The 21,775-nt window shown below is 42.4% G+C and overlaps 1 protein-coding gene across 7 annotated transcripts in view; it reads left to right on the top strand.

Annotated features, from left to right (window-relative positions):
• The first annotated feature begins 539 nt into the window (after positions 1 to 539).
• The window catches only part of NEXN (nexilin F-actin binding protein), a 61,819-nt gene continuing 40,583 nt past the window's right edge, over positions 540 to 21,775 (top strand). For 2 of the 7 annotated variants that reach the window (XM_047794332.1, XM_047794330.1), the window contains exons 1-2: positions 631 to 647; positions 4,067 to 4,110. The gene's annotated coding sequence lies outside the window, so the exon portion shown is untranslated. Of the gene's footprint in view, positions 648 to 1,860; positions 1,876 to 4,066; positions 4,111 to 21,775 lie in introns of those variants that run through there. The other 5 variants (XM_047794327.1, XM_047794324.1, XM_047794326.1 and 2 more) reach the window with 3 other exon arrangements.

The raw sequence follows: 21,775 nt of genomic DNA, 5'->3' as shown, positions 1-21,775 counted from the left end.
TCCCCAGTCTGCTGCCCTCTGCTCTTAACAATAAAATTTGGTGGAAGGTCAACGCTTTGGGTGAAGATAAGGTAGTGAGTGGTTTGCTTCTTAGAAACCAGAACTGGAAGAGCAGCAGAAGTGGGCCCCAGCGCAAACCAGCTGTGGGTTGGGGGGAGGCAGCTGCAGCCAGTCTGTGAATCCCATTTCAGCAGCTCTCGGTTCTCACCGGGGAGGCAGCCTCTTTTCCCTGGACCCGGGAGGTGGAGGCCGATCCGAGGGGGAGGGGGACCAGCCCCCGGAGCCCGGCAACCCGCAAGTCCAGGCGGAAAGTTGGCAGCCGCCGCTCCCCTCGCCCGCCTCCCTCCTCGGCCCTCCACCCCCTCCGGGCGATACGGCGGAGGCGGGGGGTTGGGGGAACTGGCCTCGTGTTTTGGAACAGCTGCAGCCGGCGCTGGGCCCGCCTGGAATGCGGGAACAGGCTGCGCACCAGGACTTTTATGGAAACTTGCTGCCGGAGACAGCGGCGGCGGCCAGAGGGCTCGCAGCGGCTGGAGCGGCGGCGGCAGCGTCCCGAGCGCCCGGACCCCTACCCACCCCCCGGCGCCTGACGCGCACAGCTTCCCCGAGCGCATCCCGGACCTTGGCGTGTTCTCGGCTTGAGGCGGGTGAGACGAGTCGGGGGGCCGTGGGGCGGGGGCGGCCGAGACCGAGTCGTCGGCTCCCCTGGGTGGCGGGCGGGGGCTGCGGGGACACTCGCCTCGGCTGCTGGCCGGGCTCCATCCAGCTGTGGCGAGGCGCTGGTCCCCGGCGCGAGCGATCCGGTCCCAGGAGCCGCGTCCCGGGGGCTCGGCAGAGGGCGGACTGAGGTTGGCCTGGCTGTCGTTCCACGGTCACCGGCCTCGGGCTCCTGGCCGCGATTTCCTTGCTCGGCTCCGCGGCTTCAGCTTGGCTCGCGCCCCGGCCGAGGAGTTTCGGGAGCTTTCTCAGTCCTGCGGGGATTGAGCCCTCCTGCAGCGGAGCGGGTGCCGGTCCCCTCGCTCTGTCCCTGGGGTCCGAGCAGGGAAAGTGCCGTTTCGTCCCACCACGTGCCCCCGGCGTGGTATCGGTCTCTCGCCCGCAGTGCCTGTAGTTTTTAAGAGAAATCATCCCTGATCGGTCCCTGTGGAGGCTGGGGAGTGAAAGGTAATTTAACAGCCCATCATCTGCCCCCTCCTTCCAAACAAGTGTTTGGCGATTCTGTCTGAGGTCGGATGTTGGGTGTAGTGCAACTGGAGCTGGAGCTTTGAGTGGATCATGTAGTCACCTCTGGAGACCTCCCTTGTCTAGATGCTGTTTGAAAACGCCGAGCCATTCCAACTGTGTTTGTAAACTATGAAATGCTCTACAGATGCTAAAACTTTATTAATGGCGTTTGGAAAGAAAATAATCAAGTGGAGAGGTTAGTTGATTGTGGCAGTGGCTTCAAGATCTTCCTATCATTTATTTAAGGTCCATACAGTGAACAAAGGGAGTTGGAAAAGGGGTGTGGGGGGAGGAGAGAGGGACAAGAGGGGAAGGATAGAAGGAACAAGATAAAAATAGCACAAGGATGTGTCCTAACAAAATGTCTGTCCTTGGGAAAGAGGCAGGTAGAGAAAGGAAATAAGCCATAAGAAAGAAATTTGTTCCATGAGCAAAGCAGCGAGAGCATCATTCATCAGCTAAATTTTGTTAATGAATTCATGTGTGGGCCTATTGGCCTCGGAGTCACAGCATAACTATGTGCTGGATACTATGATTAAATAAACTTAAGTATTTATACCATCTTAGTCACCCATGTTGCGTGAACCACATTATTTTCCCCCTAATCCTTTTACAGGTTAAATTGCTGCCATAAGAAAACTCAGAATACCTGTAAGTCTCATAAATTCTTTCGAGTTTTGAGGTGCAGTAGGGTGGAAAAATGCATAATAAACTGAGGGACAAGGTTTTTTTTTGAGGAGGTGTATATTGAGTATAAATGAACTTTGATTATTTAATGTAATTAAGCTGCTTTCTCATAGCTATTAGCCCCCCATTTTTGAAGATAATTTCCATTTTGACCAGAATAACTTCAGGAAAAATGTGGGCAATTTTGTATTTTATCTGCGATGACCCCCTTAAAGAGCCCTCAGCAAAAACCACAACAAAATTCTTTCAAATCCAGTTTCCCTTGATACAGTATTGATTGATGTAACTCAGTTTTTCATAGAAAAGTCCCATTTTAACATCCATTTTAAGCTGAAATGTAGTGAAGTGAGCGATTTTTCCTCTTCACCTTAAAATGGAATCTTTGCTATTTTTGAAAATTTGATGTGTAAGACTGATCATTGTCAAAATGTATGTCATCTTGAGATGACTATATTTGGCATCAACGAAAGGAATGCATTATCTAGGTTTTTGAACAGTATTTTTCCCCTGAGATTACTTTTGAAGTATTTAGGTTAGGGTTTCATTTGTGAACAGAATGAAAATTGCATATGTATATTGGGAAGTGATTTGGAGGTTGAGATTGCTTAGAAAGAAGCCAAGTGGCCTGAAATGAGATACGGCTTCCTTTAGGGGAAAACAGCAAACAAACAAAAAACAACCATGATCTTTGAAATACCCTAAAGGCAACTAAAAGTATTATTTAAATAAAAATACATGCCTAGGAGTTCCCATTGTGGCTCAGTGATTAACAAACCCGACTAGCATCCATGAGGATGCGGGTTCCATCCCTGGCCTCGCTTAGTGGGTTAAGGATCCGGCGTTGCCATGATCACAGACACAGATCACAGCTCTCCCGTTGCTGTGGCTCTGGCGTAGGCCAGCGGCTACAGCTCTGATTGGACCCCTAGCCTGGGAACCTCCATATGCTGCAGGTGCCGCCCTAAAAAGACACACACATAAAAAAGCCTAGAAGAAAGAAAGCAACGTAGTAGGTGTAGAAAAGTATGTAACAGATGGGCAGCTATCTAAAAGTCTTTATGGAAAAGAGGACTCAGTACATTGTATGGTGTGAGGGCAACACACACACAAAAAAAAACCTTTTTTTTTTGTCTTTTTGCCATTTCTTGAGCCGCTCCCAGGCTAGGGGTCGAATCAGAGCTGTAGCTACTCGCCTACACCACAGCCACAGCAACTCGGGATCCGAGCTGCATCTGCAACCTACACAGTGCACAGCAACGCCAGACCCTTAACCCACTGAGCAAGGCCAGGGATCGAACCCACAACCTCATGGTTCCTAGTTAACCACTGTGCGACGACGGGAACTCCCACACACACAAAAATCTTAGTAGTTGACCTCATAATTGAGACAGAAAAAATGACCTACAACATTCTTAACAGTTTCACATTTCTGTTCTTATTTAATCAATCTGTGGGCTACATCACCTGTGTAGTTTCTTTCATATTCTGTTTCCTCTAGTTTTATAATTGCAAACTTACATATTATTTACATGCACTTAGAATTGTTATATTTTCTCTTTCTATTTAAATACTCAGAGCATAGTTTGGCTTGACTTGTGGTGGTATATTTTCTACACTCTAGGATAGGTGGATTTTCCCCTCAAAATCCAACTTATTTAACTTTCAGTTGAACTTATTTTTTTTATTATAAAGTTAATACAACCATGGTTATATTCGTGGTTAACAATTATGGAGAACAGCAACAACAAATTGTGGAGAACTGAAAAGGGGGCTGTCACCATCTGGCACATAAACTGTTAGTATTTGGGGCGTTCTCTTGTGCACAGTGGGTAGAGGATCCGGCATTGTCACTGCAGTGGCTCAGGTCACTACGATGGCGCAAGTTCAGTCCCTGGCCCCGGAACTTCCCCGTGGGTCAGGGCGGGGAGGTAGGGGAGGGGGGCAAAAAAAGAAAACCCAACCTTAGTATTTTGATGTGGTCCCCTCTTTTCCCTATACACAGAATTTTTTTCTGGAATTGCCATATCTTACTGAAAATATATATGTGAAAACATCTTGTACAATACCTGCCATTGAGTAAGTGTTCAATGATTGGTTCTTTTTCTCCCCTCCCCTCCTTTTCTTCCGTTTGTCATCTCTTGCTGCTTGTTCTCAGATTAGAAGAAAAGGAGATCGGATTTCCCTAGCCCAGGTTTTGAGGTTGGTGAAATTTTATTTCCACCTACCTTTCTGTGCCTCTTCCCTGCCCTTTCCGCCCCTTTGACCATGCCTCCCTCTTTCTGGCCGAAATAGGCCTCCCCTTTGTCTCTCTGCATTGTCTCAGTGTTGCTTGTTCATTTAGATCAGGGGCCACAAATTGGCAGCCAAAAAGCCACCTTCAGTCACAAACGTGCTTAAAAATTAGAACATTTTAGGAGTTCCTGTTGTGGCTTAGCAGGTTAAGAACCTGACATAGTGTCCATGAGGATGTGGATTCGATCTCTGGCCTTGCTTAGTAGGTTAAAGCGTTCGCACTGCTGTGAGCTGTGGTGTAGGTTGCAGATGCGGCTGGGATCCCATGTTGCTGTGGCAGTGGCGTAAGCTGGCAGCTATGGCTCTGCTGTAACCCCTAGCTTGGGAGCCCCACCTGCTCCAGGTGTGGTCGTAAAAAGAAAATTAAAAAATTGGTACATTTTATATTAAAATGCGGCTTTTCAGCCTTTCTTGAAAGATTAGAAGATCTTGACAAAACTGGGTCCACATGGAGTTCCCGTCGTGGCGCAGTGGTTAACGAATCCAACTAGGAACCATGAGGTTGCAGGTTTGATCCCTGGCCTTGCTCAGTGGGTTAAGGATCCGGCATTGCTGTGAGCTGGGGCGTAGGTTGCAGAGGCAGCTCGGACCCTGCGTTGCTGTGGCTGTGGTGTAGGCCGGTGGCTACAGCTCCGATTCGACCCCTCGCCTGGGAACCTCCACATGCTGAGGGAGCGGCCCAAGAAATGGCAGAAAGACAAAAAAAACAAAACCAAAAACAACTGGGTCCACATTTCAACATAGCAAGAACACCCTGGAACTAAGTAGTGGCTCCCTCCTCAGGATATACAGTCTCCTTTTGATATAGTCTCCATCATTCCCTATTGTTTGCCAGCTAGTCATGGCTTATTTACATTACGTGTCAATTATACCACATAACATTAACTTACATTACCTGGACTCTTGAATATGCAGGGCCTTTATCTAAGTAGGGCAAGTCTGAAGCCATGATATGATGGAAAGTCTGCTGCTGGACTAGGCATTAGGAATCTGGACTTTAATTGTTGTAGATATATACGGAGTTCCCACTGTGCCTCAGTGGTAATGAAGCCAACTAGTATCCATGAGGATGCAGTTTCAATCCCTGGCCTTGATCAGTGGATTAGGTATCTGGCATTATCGTGAGCTGTGGTGTAGGTCACAGACGTGGCTTGGATCCCGCATTGCTGTGGCTGTGCTGTAGGCATTGGTGGAGCTACAACTCCAATTCGACCCCTAGCCTGGGAACTTCCAAATGCTGCAGGTGTGCCCCTAAAAAGACAAAAAGAAAAAAAAAAGTTGTAGATATATTTTAGTTAGCAATCCTTCTCTTAAATAATGTGGTCATGGAAGTGGGAAGCTGCTAGTGTCAGCTGAGCTGAAAGGAACTATGTTTTGAGAACTAAAGCAAGAAAAATTTTTCGGCTGTACCTGCAGCATGCTGAAGTTCCCAGGCCAGGGATCAAATCTGCACCATAGCAATGACCTGGGCTGCAACAGATCCTTAACCCACTGAGCCACTGGGAAACTCCCTGAAACAAAATATTTTTAAGTGGTGGGATTTTAGAAAGCAAAGGGAAGATATTTCTGGGAAAGGAATCTTTCCTAGGAACTCTTAAGTAATCCTACTTCTTCCCCATCTTAGAAGTGTTTAGGGATTTCTTTTGTGGTGTAGCTAGTTAAGAATCCAGTGCTGTCACTGCGGTGGCTCAGGTTGCTGCTGTGGCGTGGGTTCGAGCCCTGGCTCAGGAACTTTCACATGCTGCAGGCATAACCAAAAATTTAAAAAAAGAAGAAAAATCGAAAGTGTTTAGGAGAGTTTTTGTGACCCCCAGACATTGGCCATGAAGCACAGTTAACTACTCTCCTGCCTTCGCCACCCTACCCGCTTGTTAGGAGCCAGAGGCCTGGATCTTCACCTTCCCAGCTCTGTCCTTCATTGAAAGGCCATCTTCCACTTGAAGAGAGGGTAAAAAAGCCCAGGCTTCTCCAGAAATTATCACATCCATTTGCTTGGGAAGCCGACCTCCTGAAGGCTCATGTTTCTAGCTTTTCATGATATCTAGTTGAATGTAAACTCGCTCCATTTTATTTTACTTTATGTAACTTTGTTCGTTCATTCATTTATTCATCCTCCTCATCAGCCCTCCTTATGGAGATAATCTGATTTTGGATCAGACACTTTCCCTGCTCTTTGTTATTCATCCTCTCTCTCAACTATGAATTGAGTTAGTCCCGTGTCCTCGTTGTTGTGTGAGACGCTAAAGATAAAGACCCAGGTAGAACACAGGTCTTACCTTTCAGGGCCCACAGTATGGTGAATGCTCTTTGAAAAATATCATGTACAGTCATATGAGTACAAAGTATCATAGATTATAATTACAGAGGAATGTCAAGGCAGGTTAAAAATAAGATTCTTATACATAGAACTTCCATATGACCCCGCAATCCCACTCTTGGGCATCCATCCGGACAAAACTCTACTTAAAAGAGACACATTCACCCGCATGTTCATTGCAGCACTATTCACAATAGCCAGGACATGGAAACAACCCAAATGTCCATCAAGAGAGGATTGGATTCGGAAGATGTGGTATATATACACAATGGAATACCACTGAGCCATAAAAAAGAATGACATAATGCCATTTGCAGCAACATGGATGGAACTAGAGACTCTCATACTGAGTGAAATGAGCCAGAAAGACAAAGACAAATACCATATGATATCACTTATAACTGGAATCTAATATCCAGCACAAATGAACATCTCCACAGAAAAGAAAATCATGGACTTGGAAAATAGACTTGTGGCTGCCTGATGGGAGAGGGAGGGAGTGGAAGGGATCGGGAGCTTGGGCTTATCAGACACAACTTAGAATAGATTTACAAGGCGATCCTGCTGAGTAGCATTGAGAACTTTGTCTAGACACTCATGTTGCAACAGAACAAAGGGTGGGGGAAAAAATGTATACATGTAAGAGGAACTTGGCCCCCATGCTGTACAGTGGAAAAAAATTAAAATAATAAAACAAGAAAAAAAAAGATTCTTGATTATCAGTGAGGAATTGTTTATTGGTAGGAGGAAAAATCTCACTTTCAAATAGGTCAAATAGGATCTAATTTCTTATTTTTGAATTGTGATGAAGTTTTTGATTATTGTAATATAGTTTTGGGGGGCTTTTTAGGGCCACGCTTGTGGCATTTGGAGGCTCCCAGGCTAGGGGTGGAATCGGAGCCGCAGCTGCCAGGTTACACAACAGCCACAGCAACACTGCATCCTTTAACCCCTGAGAGAGGCCAGGGATTGAACTCACATCCTCATGGATATTAGTGGGTTCTTAACCGGCTGAGCCACAAGGGGAACTCATGTAATATAATTTTTAAAGTATAATATGACAACCTCATTAAATGGAATAAAGTTCCATAACACTTGTTTATATTTCTTGTACAAGTGAAAAATGATAAAAATTTAGGTTCACATTTTATGAAGCTCAAGATGATGTTGTTTGTTCCAAAGAGTGTAAAGAGGTAGGTTTAACAGTTACTTGTAGTACATGGTTGTGTTCTGCCTAAAACCTTATGAAAAATTGAGACAAAGAGTTTACTTGAGTTTAATGAAATGCAGATTTAAAGATGTCACTTCCTTGACAGTTCTGTTCTCCTTAGGAAAGGAGATAATACATTAACAGTAGTTACTGTAAATGAGAGAGCTGTGATTTAACATCTTTTCTTTTCTTTTTTTTTTTTTTGGTCTTTTTTTGACTTTTCTGGGGCCACTTCTGCAGCATATGGAGGTTATTAGGCTAGGGGTCTAATTGGAGCTGTAGCTGCTGGCCTACACCAGAGCCACTGCAACTCCAGATCTGAGCCTCGTTCGCGACCTATACCACAGCTCACGGCAACACCAGATCCTTAACCCACTGAGCAAAGCCAGGGATTGAACCTGCAACCTCATGGTTCCTAGTCGGATTCGTTAACCACTGAGCCACAATGGGAATTCCTAACATTCTTTTCTTGATTCCTGCATTATTTGCTTCTTGAAGTACCTATCTAAAAAAGTCAAGTAATTAAATTTAGAAAATTTAGAGGGCAAATATAGGCCCAGTGAAATTCTAGAACAGAAATATTAGTGTACATATTTTAAGATGATCTCTTGTACTTAATATTTTTTTGGCCGCACCTGTGGCTGGTGAGAGTTCCTGGGCCAGGAATCGAACTGCATCACAGCAGTCACCCAAGCCGCATCAGAGACGATGCTGGATCCTCAACCCTCTGAGCTACCAGGGAACTTCTGTTGTATTCAATACTTTATTCTATTATAAGACATATATTGTCTCACAGCTTGAGTTTTATACTTTCATATTCAACCTGGAAATTATTTCATAACAACTCAAAAGTACGCTCTTTTTTTTCTTTTTATTGAAGTGCAGTGTGTTAATCTCTACTGTATAGCAAAGTGACTCAGTATATATTAATATGTGACATTTTCCATTATGGTTTATTACAGGATATTGACAGAGCATAGTTCCCCATGCTATGCCATAGGACTGTCTTGTTTATCTATTATGTATCTACTAGTTTGCATTTGTTAACCCCAAACTCCCACTCCATCTCCCCTGCAATTCTTCAAACACATTTTATCAAGCCATTAAGACATTTTCAGGAGTTCCCGTCGTGGCACAGCGGAAACGAATCCAACTAGGAACCATGAGGTTGTGAGTTCGATCCCTGGCCTCGCTCAGTGGGTTAAGGATCCAGCGTTGCTGTAGCTGTGGCATAGTCTGGCAGCTGTAACTCCAATTAGACCCCTAGCCTGGGAACCTCCATATGCCGTGGGTACGGCCCTAAAAAGACAAAAAGACAAAAAAAAAAAAAGAAATTTTCAAAAATTTCCTGAAGCCTATATAGCCTATCTCATTAATTGTATGCCAGTTGATACCAATTTGAGTATATATATATATATGTATGTATATAGTTTGTGTTTATAATGTACTTTTAGGTCAAAATGGAGAATGATAGAATGCCATGAGTAATTGAGTAGAAGTCAAGAAACCTGGAGTCTAGTTTCTTTTTCTGCTACTGAACAGGTTTGCAACCTTGGATTGGTCACTGCATCTTTCTGAGCCTCTTGTTTTTTCATATGGTAGATGATGGGTTTGGACGAAGTGATCTTTAAGGTCCTTAACTAATGATCTCTAAAAACCCATATTCTTAGAACATGTATAAAAAAATCCCAAATGGTAGTAAAACCTGTTTAAAACTAATTTGGGGACCTCCTTAAAACGTGCTTTTAATGGTAGCTCTGTCCACCCATTTGCTCAAACTTAATACCTTGAGCTAAATCTTGACAATATTCCTCTCCTCACCTCTCCCTTCCAAATCTAGTTGGCCAGACAGATGCTCCATTGCAGTGTGAGTTCCCTGGGGAACTTTGTCTTTTTATTTTTTGCTTTTTAGGGCATATGGAAGTTCCCAGGCTAGGGGTCTCATCGGAGCTGTAGCTGCCGGCCTACGCCACAGCCACAGCAACTCCAATCCAAGCCGCATCTTGGATCCAATTTGAGCTGCATTTGTGATCAATCCTATCCGAACCGAGTCTGTGACCTACACCACAGCTCACGGCAACACTGGATCCTTAAACCACTGAGTGAGGCCAGGGATTGAACCCACATCCTCATGGGTGCTAGTTGGGTTCGTTACCACTGAGCAACAACAGGAACTCCCGGGACTTTGTCTTTTTTGTTCACTTTCATTTCTTGGTAGCCAAGGATGGTCCTTTCATATAGCAGGAGCTTAATAAATACTTGCTCAGTAAATGAATGAATGGGTCACCATGTCTTGTCAATTCTACTTCTAAAATGCCTAGTCCAACTTTTCTTTGCTAATGCTACTGCCTTAACTCAGGCCCTCATCTTTTCCTACCAAGATCATTGGACTTGTCCTCTTCCCTGTAGTCTTTCCTCATTTTGTTCCAATTTTCTGCGCTGCTATCAGAGTCTCTCTCTTTTTCTTTCTAGCATACCTGTCTCATTATGTTACATTTCTGCTTAAAAAATCCTTTGCTGGCTCCTTGTTGACTGTAGGATCAAGGCTAAACTTTTCCTTAATATGGCTTTAGGAATCTTTCCATTTTGCCCCAGCCTGTCTTTCTAGTTGACATAATTTCTCTGGGAACTTCTATGTCCCCATATTTGCAATGGGCTCTCAGGCATCGGTAGTTTTGTTCATGTGGCTTCTTTTGCCTGGATGCCCTTACTCTCCCTTTTACTTGGTGAAATCCTACCTCAAGGTCTAAGTCAAATGTCACCATCTGTCTCTGTGCAACCCCAACCTCCTCCTTAACCCCACCACCGTCTTTTCCATATTTCTGTACAAGTCCCACTGTAATAGCACTTACTACTTTGCATTATAATTAGTTGTGGTCCCATCTATTTTTCCTAACACAGCTACTTGGTTTCAAAGGCTGTCACATATATTTTGTATAACATCGTCAGGCATAATGTCTGGTACACAGTAGGCCCCTCACAAAAAGACTATGTTGTAAATACAGACCTAATCTGTCAAGTTTGAAAAAGAATGCATTTTTGGTAAATCATGACCAGACTGTAGTAATATTGTAAGATTCCCTCTGACACCTATGATGAATACTTATTTATCTTCATGAATGTTTAGTATGCTAGAATGGCTTTTTTTTTTTTTGTCTTTTTGCCACTTCTTGGGGCGCTCCCGCAGCATATGGAGGTTCCCAGGCCAGGGGTCGAATCGGAGCTGTAGCCGCCAGCCTACACCAGAGCCACAGCAACGCAGGATCCGAGCCGTGTCTGTGACCTACACCAGAGCTCACGGCAACACCGGATCCTTAACCCACTGAGCAAGGCCAGGGATCGAACCCACAATCTCATGGTTCCTAGTCGGATTCATTAACCACTGCGCCACGACGGGAACTCCTAGAATGGCATTTTTAAATCCCTTCATATCCTTTTATTATAGCCAAAGTTTTGTTGATGAACCACGTGTTCAACCTTATCCTTTGGTCAGTGTTTTCGTTTATTCTTGATAACCATTCTGGCTTGCCTGAGGTCATAGCCACTTAGAAAAGTCCAGTGGCATAATTGTTGTGTGGCTGCTGCCCCTTGAAGGTGGCTAAAGACATTGCATCTGCTTGCCCAGAGAGAAGAAAATTCACTTAATACTGGATGAAGAAAAGTCTGTGAGGCATCCCTGCTGTTTTACTGCAGAAGCCCCGGGTTGCTGCAGAGGTACAGGTTCGATCCCTAGCCCAGCAGTGGGTTAAGTTGCCACAGCTATGGCATAGTTCACAGCTGTGGTTCAGGTTTAGTTCCTGGCCTGGAGACTTCCATGTGCCATGAGTGCGGCCAAAAAAAAAAAAGGAGTCTGTGAGATTCCAATTCCAGATGTAAAATCTTTTGGCATTTATGTTACTGAGGATTGGAATAAAGTTGTTAAACAAATCTTCATTTAGCATTCTAAAATACAACAAGGGAGTCTTCTTTCTTTTTAGAATGATAACTGACGTGATTTGATAGAATGCTTTTTTCCCGTAATTCAGCAAATCTCAGAATGTGCTTTAGCATCCTTGGGAGTCCCTGGGACCCTTTAGGGACCCATGAAGTCCTTCCTTTTCCAACTGCATATCTGTATGAGGCTTATTTTCTTTATATACTTCAGTCAAAACAACATATCATTAAGTTTGAATGCAGAAGCCGATGTGAGAATATACCTGCCTTTTACAAATCCAGATATTAAAAAGAAGCACAAAAATGTAAAACAGTGGCACTCTTCTAATTTTTTGTTTTGGAAAATATAGTTATTTTTCATAAAATATGTTTATGTTGATACGTAATGGGTTTGTTACTGTCATTTTAAATCACTTAATAAATACCTATTTGAAAATTCTGTTTTAGGGAGTTCCTGTTGTGGCCCAGCGGAAACAAATCTGACTGGTATCCATGAGGGTGCAGGTTTGATTCCTGGCCTTGATCACTGGGTTAAGAATCTGGCATTGCTGTGATCTGTGGTGTAGGTCACAGACACGGCTCGGATCCTGCATTGCTATGGCTGTGGTGTAGGCCGGCGGCTACAGCTCTGACTCTTCAATCCCTAGCCTGGGAACCTCCATATGCCATGGGTGTGGCCCTAAAAAAGACAAAAAAAATCCTTTTAATTTCCAATACATTAAATATGTATAATCTATTTAAACCAAGGCTCTCTGGGCTCCTCGATAACAGCAGGCCCAGATATCAGGCCCTGAACTCAAAAAGTTTGAGAACTGCTCTTCTAATTCATAGCCTTTCTTCCAGGGGAGACATTTTTCTTTAATATAAGAGAGCTTATTTTTATGTGTTTTTCATACTTTCAGATGCTATTAAATTAAATCATTTTCTAAGTAAAAATTTAGCCTTTTAATATTTTCTTGGTAATTATCATTCATCCCATGTGGTCTATGAGCTTCATGAAAAGAGACATTTTATTCATCTTTACATATGCAGTGCCTTACACTGTCTAGCACATTATAGAAGGATGTTTAATAATTTTTTTTCAATTAATAATACATATTTATTCATTTTAGCTAATAGCTTCATTTCCCATTTATTCTGTTTTTATTTGTCTTTTAAAAATTTTATTAGAGTAGGGAGTTCCCCTCATGGCTCAGTGATGATGAATCCGACTAGTATCCGTGAAGACGTAGGTTCAATCCCTGGCCTCTCTCAGAGGATTAAGGATATGGCGTTGCTTTGAGCTGTGGTGTAGGTCGCAGACACTGCTCGGATCCAGTGTTGCTGTGGCTATCAGTGCAGGCAGACAGGGGTAGGTCCACTTAGACCCCTGGCCTGGGAACTTCCATATGCTGCAGCCCTAAAAAAAAAAAAGACAAAAAAAGAAATCATAAGAGTTCCCCACGTGGCGTGTGGAAACAAATCCGACGAGGAACCATGAGGTTGCAGGTTCAATTGCTGGCCTTGCTCAGTGGGTTACAGATCCGGCATTGCTGTGAGCTGTGGTGTAGGTCGAAGACACGGCTTGGATCCTACGTTGCTATGGCTGTGGTGTAGGCTGGCTGCCACAGCTCTGATTTGACCCCTAGCCTGGGAACCTCCATGTGCTGTGGATGTGGCCCTAAAAAAGCAAAAAAAAAAAAAAGAAGAAATCATGAAAAATTTTATTAGAGTATACTTGATTTACAAAGTTAATTTCCTCTGTACAGCAAAGAGATTCAATAATCATGTATACATTCTTATTCATATTCTTTTGCATTATGATTTGTCACAGGATTATTGGACATAATTCCCTGTGCTATACAGTAGGACCTTGTTGTTTGTCATATCCCTTTAGCAAATGGGAATACTTAGTTCTGTCATACTCATCACCTCCAATTTATGAAATAACATGCAAAACACCTAGTGTACGGCACAAAATAGGAATTCAATTGTTAGTTTCCATTCTTCTTTATTTAGTCCAGATACACCAGGTCTTTCCTCTGATGTATTGTAACTTTAAAACAGTCCTTACATTTTATTGATATGTATAGAAATTTTATTAATGACTTCATCAAATGAACACTTGCCAATTTTCTTTGGTTACTTTAAAGTCTTCTTGGGAGTTCCCATTGTGGTTCAGTGGTTACTAACTTGACTAGTATCCACGAGGACACAGGTTGATCCCTGGCCTCGCTCAGTGGGTTAAGGAGCTGTAGTGTAGGTTTGCGGATGTGGCTGGGATCCTGCATTGTTGTGGCTGTGGTGTAGGCCGGTGGCTACCGCTCCGATTGGAGACCTAGGCTGGCAACTTCCATATGCCGTGGGTGTGGTCCTTAAAAAAAAGAAAAAAAAAGTTATGGGGCTTGATTCTGGGCATAATTCTGGGAGACAGGAGGATGTACTGTATAGTGCCTAGAACGTGGTGGGTGCAGCTGGAGTGGGATTTAAAGCATCTGTAAATGTTTGGGCGTTATGCTAAAACATATTGGACAGAGTAAATGAAAGAAGAATTGTCTTGGAGGTGGAAGCAGACTTTGTACCCTTGAAGACAATGGAAAAAGCAGGTAATTGTTGAAGATTTGTGATGGGTATAAGGAGGTTCATTATATTAGTCTCTTAATTTTGTATATGCTTGAAATTTTCCATAACAAAAAGTTAAATAGAGAAGATAGATTAGACTAATACATCTGTTTAATTAAAAATTGTTTGGGTGTTCCCGTCGTGGCTCAGCAGTAATGAATCTGACTAGTATCCATGAGGATGCAGGTTCGATCCCTGGCGTCACTCAGTGGGTCGGGGATTCTGCATTGCCGTGAGCTGTGGTGTAGGTTGCAGATGCTGCCCCAATCTTCCATTACTGTGGCTGTGTTGAAGGCTGGCAGCTGCAGCTCCGATTCGACTCCTAGCCTGGGAACTTCCATATGCTTCAGGTCTGGCCCTAAAAAGACCAAAAAAAAAAAATTTTTTTTTTTTTTAAGATTGTTTCAAAGTTTTTACCAGATGCATCCAGAAACCTAAACATATTTCGAGGGGTCAGATACTGAAGGAAAACAAAAACATCCATGCTTAGGGTGAGGTGTATAAAATCACTATTTCTATTTCTAGGTAGTTTGGGAAAATACTTTATGGTTAAAGAAGTGGCCTAAGAAATGTCTTGGAGGTGGAAGCAGGCATATGTCTAGGTGGGAGGTTGAAAGAAGGGGTGGAGAGCAGGGAAGCTGAGAGTCTAAAGTAACATGCAGAGGGCCTGAGAGCCCAGGTGAGAATTTCAGGTTTGGTCCATGATTTGCTACACAGTGCATATGCTCAGAGCTGGAGTGATAGTCCAGGGTTAAGGAACACAGAGCAGTAGTGAGTAGGTGGCCTGGCAGTTGATGAAGACAGAAAGAATGACGAGCTGTTACCCTATTGGAAATCAAAAGAGTTATGTTTAAAAACTAATAGGGAATAAATATGACTGAATGACCACAAACAAACAAACAAAAAGAAATCAAAAGAGGGCGTTCCCCTTGTGGCTCAGTGGTAATAAACCCAGCTAGTGTCCATAAGGATACAGGTTGGATCCTTGGGGCCTCGCTCAGTGGGTTAAGGATCCATCATTGCCGTGGGCTGTGGTAAAGGTGGCTGAGTGACTTGGATCCCACATTGCCGTGGCTGTGGTGTAGGCTGGCAGCTACAGCTCCGATTCAACCCCTAGCCCGAGAATTCCATATGCTGTAGGTGCAACCCTAAAAAGACAAAAAAAAAAAAAAAAGAAAGAAGAAATCAAAAGATTTACGGCTAAAAGTTACTCTGGAACCGTTAAAAGTGCATTCTATTAATATGTAATGTGTACTTGAAATCATTATCCTAATAACATGTACCAGTTGAGAACATCGAAGAAACTGTATCACAGAAAGCTTCCCTGAGGTAACTTTCATGTCCTCCACACACTTGGATTCTGGTACCTACTGAAAAGTTTTGATAATTCAAAATTTTTCAGAATTCTAAAGGAGAGGAAATTGTTATAGTGAATACTTTGAATTTTAACAGCTTCTCATTTTGTGAGTTTATTGATCAAAATGATAGTGATACCTGTGAGTGATAAACATATATGAGTATTTCTAGTAAGCACGGTTATGTGAAATTGAAGGAGAGCCTGGGACCTCTGTGCTAAATAAAGCAGCAAATTCCCCCTGACTGTATAGACTAGTAGGTGAAATGTTGACTAATAATATTTATAAGAAAGTATGCAAGTAAGAGGAGATGATAAAATGAATCAAAGATTGAATGGATATTTAGAATTTGAGAATGTTTGCAAAGATGTTTAGATTTGAAAATCTAAATGTTTACTAGCAGATTTTAAATTGTAGTATAGACAGTCGATTAAGGGAGCAAAAGTTGAGTCAAAGTTAAGGGAGTAAAAGTTGAGCCCAAGGAATGGGATCTCAGTTTGATGATTACTACATGGATATTGAAAACCTTTCCATGATGGCTTTTGGGGACTGATTTTAAATTACAATTTATTATTTGACAGGCATGGAGCTAGGCACTGGAAAGGAACCAATCCTCTGTAATCTGGGAAAGGGGCATAAAATCTGTCAGATGTACAGATGAAAGTCTGGGTGGAAGAGAGAGAAGTGTAAAATGTGGACTGAGAATGGAAGTCACTGTCGTAGGCTTCTAACTGGAAGGTTGGGGTCTGGTGTTTTGCTACCTTTCAGTTCCATATCAGGCCTGGTTGATGTTGTTACCTTACCTGTGTCTGCAGATAGCAAAGTAGGCTGGACTATTAAAAATCCTGATCCAGGAGTTCCTGTTGTGGCTCAGTGGGTTAAAAACCCAACTAGTACCATGAGGATGTGGGTTTGATCCCTTGCCTCACTCAGTGGGTTAAGGATCCGGTGTTGCCATGAACTGTGGTGTAGGTCGCAGATGCGGCTTGGATCCCAAGTTGCTGTGGCTATGGTGTAGGTGGACACCTGCAGCTGTGATTCAACACCTAGCCTGGGAATTTCCTTATGCTGTGGGTGTGACCCTAAAAAAAAAAAAAGATAAGAAAAAAAAAATCCTGGTCCAAGGCTTTTGTTCAGAATTTTGGCCAAGAGACTGTTCAGAACATGAGAATAGAGCATCTCTCTATTCAGTGCTGCATCTCTCAGGGCCTAGCAGAGGGCCTGGCACATAGTAGATGTTTAATAAATATTTGTAAAATGAATGACCTGTTCTGTTTATATGGTATTCCTGCATGGTGATAATCATAATGATAGTCATACATTATATCCAGACAGTGCTTAACTGTTTATAAAGCGCTTCCTCTTGACGTTGGCAGACTTGACCTATTCAGTAAACAGTTACTATATATGTCTTCTATGTACCAGGCACATGCCAAGTACTGTGGATATAATGGGGTATCAAATACAGTCTCTACTCTCAAAGAGCTCACTTTCTGGTAGAGGAGGTGGTCAAGAAAGTGGCGTGTTGCCATACAGTGTGGTACATGCCACAATTAGGGGAAGCATGGGTGCTATGGAAAGTCACACAGGAGAAACACCTCACCCAGTCTCGTGGAGTCTAGGAAGGCTTGCTGGAGCCACGTGGGCATTTTCTAAGAACTCCAGGATGAGTGGCTCAGAGAATAAGAGAATGGGAAGACTATCAAGCTGAGGGAGCTAGCTGTGAAAAGGCCTGGGTGTGCCAGTATTTCATCACGAGGGGTAGGTGGGAGGGAGGTTTGGAGAGAAAAGAGGCCAGAGAGGTAATCTAAGCTACTGAAGTGTATTAAATCACTGAAGACAAAGTGTAGGGTGAGAAGAAAGGGGCAAAGACTGACATGTGGGGACACACGTCTAAGAAGTGGAGAGCGTCAAAGAAGCCCCCAGATGAGCGGAAAAGGAACCGTCAGAAAGAAGAGAGAGGGAAATGGTGTCGTGGAGCTGAGTGAGAAGGCTTTCCAGGAGGACGGAGTGACCAAGAGTGCCAGATGGAACAATGAGGTTCAAAAATGAAGTTCAGAAAGAGGGTACCATCGGGAGTTCCCATTGTGACTCAGCGGTAATGAACCTGATTAGTATCCATGAGGATGCAGGTTCGATCCCTGGCTTTGCTCAGTGGATTAAGGATCTGGTGTTGCCATGAGCTGTGGTGTAGATTGCAGACGCAGCATGGATCCTATGTTACTGTGGCTGTGGTGTAGGCCGGCAGCTACAGCTCTGTTTTGACCCCTAGCCTGGGAACTTCCATATGCCACATGTGTGGCCCTAAAAAGGGGGAGGGGGGCAAAAAAAAAAAAAAAAGGTGACCCGTCCTTTTTTTTTGGCAATATAATGAGAAAAGCGTTCTTATGCCTAACTCACATGTCAAACTGAAACTCATAGAAGTTAACTGGCTTGTCCAGGACCATCCATCTAGTAAATGACCTCAACCAAGTTTTCAGACTCTAACCAATACTTTTTCCACCATCATTGTCTTCGTGTGTTTGAAAAATCAACAATTAACTGGGAAATTATCTTTAGGATATAATTATAAAAATTGTAATTCTGAATTCTACAAAGGTCCTTAAGCAAAACAAAATTCTAAGAGAATATTTTGGAAGGTTTCAAATTATATTTGTATGAATCTTTTATGACATTTAAGAATACACAGGTTTGGGAGTTCCTGTTGTGGCTCAGCGGGTTAAGAACATAGTGTCTGTGAGGATGTGGTTTTGATCCCTGGTCTCAGTGGGTTAAGGATCTGGTGTTGCTGTGAGCTATGGTGAAGGTTGCAGATATAGCTCAGATCCTGTATTGCTGTGGCTGTAGTATAGGCCAGCAGCTGCACCTCCAATTCAACCCCTAGCCTGGCAACTTCCATATGCCATGGGTGTGGCCCTAAAAAGAAAAACAAAGAATACACAGGTTTGTAAATTTATGTATGAGAGGGGGGTTATGAACAGTTATAAGACTGAACCTGTATTTGCCATTTGTTCTGAATTTTAATTTCAAAATACACATTCCGTCACAAATAATTATGAGCATTTACATATTGAGCGGGTTAGTTCATGGCATGGTCCCTAGTTAGCTGATAGAAGAGGTAGTTTTGGCAGAGGTGAAGGTGACTGTACCCTTCTGGAAAGAAGGGCCTGAGTATGTGGGGCATTGTGGAGTGAGACTGGAGAGGGGGTACTAGGGTTTTCAGCTGCAGTTTAGAGAGTGTTATGGCATTTTTTAGTTCCTTGACTAAAGTTCAGTGTCTGTGACTCCCTTCCACAGGAATTTCCTCGATGGGTTTATGGTTTAGTGTTGAGATTTACTAAAACTCAACTAATTTTTAAATGTTTCACAGAGTGTTGGGTCAAGTAATACTTTAAAAAGCCTTCATAGAGATATGGTACATATATACAACGGAATACTACTCAGCCATAAAAAAGAATGAAATAATGCCATTCATAGCAACATGGATGCAACTAGAGATTCTCATACTAAGTGAAATAAGTCAGAAAGAGAAGGAAGAATACCATATCATATCACCTATATCTGGAATACAAAATATAGCACAGATGAACCTATCTACAGAACAGAAACAGACCACAGATATGAGAACAGACTTATGGTTGGGAAGGGGGAGGACAGTGGGATGTACAGGGAGTTTGGAGTCAGTAGATGCAAACTATTACATTTAGAATGGATAGACAACGAGGTCCTATGATACAGCACAGGGAACTGTAGCCAATCTCCTGGGATAGATGGTGATGGAAAAGAATATAAAAAAATGAATGTGTATATACACATATATGCATATATATATGACTGAGTCCCTTTGCTATATAGTAGGAATTGGCACAACATTGTAAACAACTATAATTAAAAAAACCCAAAAAGCTACCATAGGAGTTCCCTCATGGTGTAGCACGTTGAGGACCTGGCGCTGTCACTGCTGTGGCTCAGGTCATTGCTGTGGCATGGGTTCACCCCTGGCCGGAGAATTTCTGGATGCTGCAGGTGCAGACAAAAAAGAAAAAGCCTTTATAAAATCAAAATTCTCACAGTCACTAAACAAACAAAAGTTAATTTGGTTACCCTGGGAGTACACTGTTAAATAATGTTCTGTTAATAAGAAACTCAGAAGCCTTTTGTACTCTTGGCAATTGAGCAGAATGACGAGCTATATCAGTGTGTTCCTTAATCAAGAGGATGACATACATGTGAATATTGTTATTTGATTCTTTACTCTCATTGTTTGCATGTCGCTGACTTGGGCACTTTAAAAGTCAGAGACCAAGCAGTCCCTGACTTTATCACCCATGAATGAGTCTACTAAATGAATTCTAAACCACAACCAGCTGAGTAGCTGCATTTTATTCAGTACCTGAGAACTGCTTAATAACCTCATTCTCCTTTCTGCTTAACTCCCACTTGGAGAGCAGCTACTGGTATGTATCATTTTAAAAGGAAATAAGCTGCTTAAACAAAAACTCTGTGCTCCTCACATAGGGTTAAGTCAGTGTTTCTCACTTCCCCAGCACCAGGTTTGGCTGCCAGTTGCCAGCTAAAGATGACAGATTCACTCAATGTAGAGAACACAGTTAATCATGTCTTTTTAGCTTTCATCCTATTTCTGCTGCTCAGAATTGTGGTTCTCAAATAATTGGATTAAAGGCTCTGTCGATTACACAAGTAGGTAAAACCTTATAAGCTGGTTGGCATTCCTCTTGTCCCCATCACACAAAACAGTTGTACTGCTTTCTTGGCATCAGCATAATGCATTGGGTAAGAATGCAGACTCAGTAGTTGTACTGCCTGCTTCTCTCCCATATCCTCTGCCCATTAACTGTATGGGTCTTTGGCAAGTTACTTGACTTTTCTAAGTCTCGGTTTTCCCATCTGTAACAACTTAACATACGACCTCAAATCCTGTTAGATAAACTCTAAGACATTATTCTCATATTAATATCTTAAGACATTTTAAATTACTGAGCTCGGAGAGTTTTTTGAGAGGAAATGATGGTATTTACCTTAAAGGGTTATTGTGGGAAATATGAAATAATGCTTCTTAACTATTTGGCTACTGGCTACATAGTTAAAGACTCAGTAAATGTTAGCTTGGATTATTACCATTGTTGATTCATATTATGATCAAAAGATGTATTAGTGAGACTATGAGTTTAGATAACACAATACAATCAATGACTATGGAGCAGAGTTCTTTCCTGCAACTTTAATAAACAAAAGGTAGTCAAATTTATACCTTTAACTCTGGCTTAGCGCAGAAAGTCACCTGAGTTGGCAATTGAAACATGTTATTGTTTCTACCAGGCAGAGTCATGCCTTTTAAAAAGCATCTGTAAAGAAATTCTGCAAATAACTCATCTGCTTGATTTTGAAAGTTTTTCTTCAGCATAAAACTATGCAAGAGATATGGGTCCTATTTGTTTGTACACCTTAAAAAACAACCCTGTAATATAAAAACTAATAAACTTATTATGCTACAGTTTTTTAATCTTCAAATTGTAGAACAGAGCAAACTGTCAGGAAAGGGTAACTTGCTTGTATTTTAACCAAAAAAGTTAAAGTTAGGGAGTTCCCGTGTGGTTTAGCAGGTTAAGAATCCAGCGTTGTCACTGCAGTGACTCCAGTCTCTATACTGTGTCACATGTTTGATCCCTGGCCCGGGAACGTCTGCATGCTGTGGGTGTGGCCAAAAATTAAAATGAAAAGTAATAACTTAAAAATATTTTTAAATAAAAAAGTTAAAGGAGAACTGTTTAAATTTTCACAGACTTTCAAAATTTTTGAGAGCTCAGAATACTGAAAAGACATTTAAAAACTATTTTAAGTGGTTTACTCATACTAAATTTAAAAATCAATCGTATTTTATTCTGAATCTAAATAAGTCAAGATAATAATTTGAAGATTTTTTTAAAAAAATTAGATGATGAGGACTGGCTGATTCATTTATTCTCCAGGATTACTCTTAACAGGCTAATTCTTTTTTTTTTTGTCTTTTTTTGCTATTTCTTGGGCTGCTCCCACAGCATATGGAGGTTCCCAGGCTAGGGGTCGAATTGGAGCTGTAGTCACAGGCCTACGCCAGAGCCACAGCAACACAGGATCCGAGTCGCGTCTGCAACC

The sequence above is a fragment of the Phacochoerus africanus genome, chromosome 8, assembly GCF_016906955.1.
Source record: "Phacochoerus africanus isolate WHEZ1 chromosome 8, ROS_Pafr_v1, whole genome shotgun sequence".
Lineage (NCBI taxonomy): Eukaryota > Metazoa > Chordata > Mammalia > Artiodactyla > Suidae > Phacochoerus > Phacochoerus africanus.
Note: the sequence above shows the minus strand (reverse complement) of the source record. Positions and strands in the feature narration are given on the sequence as shown.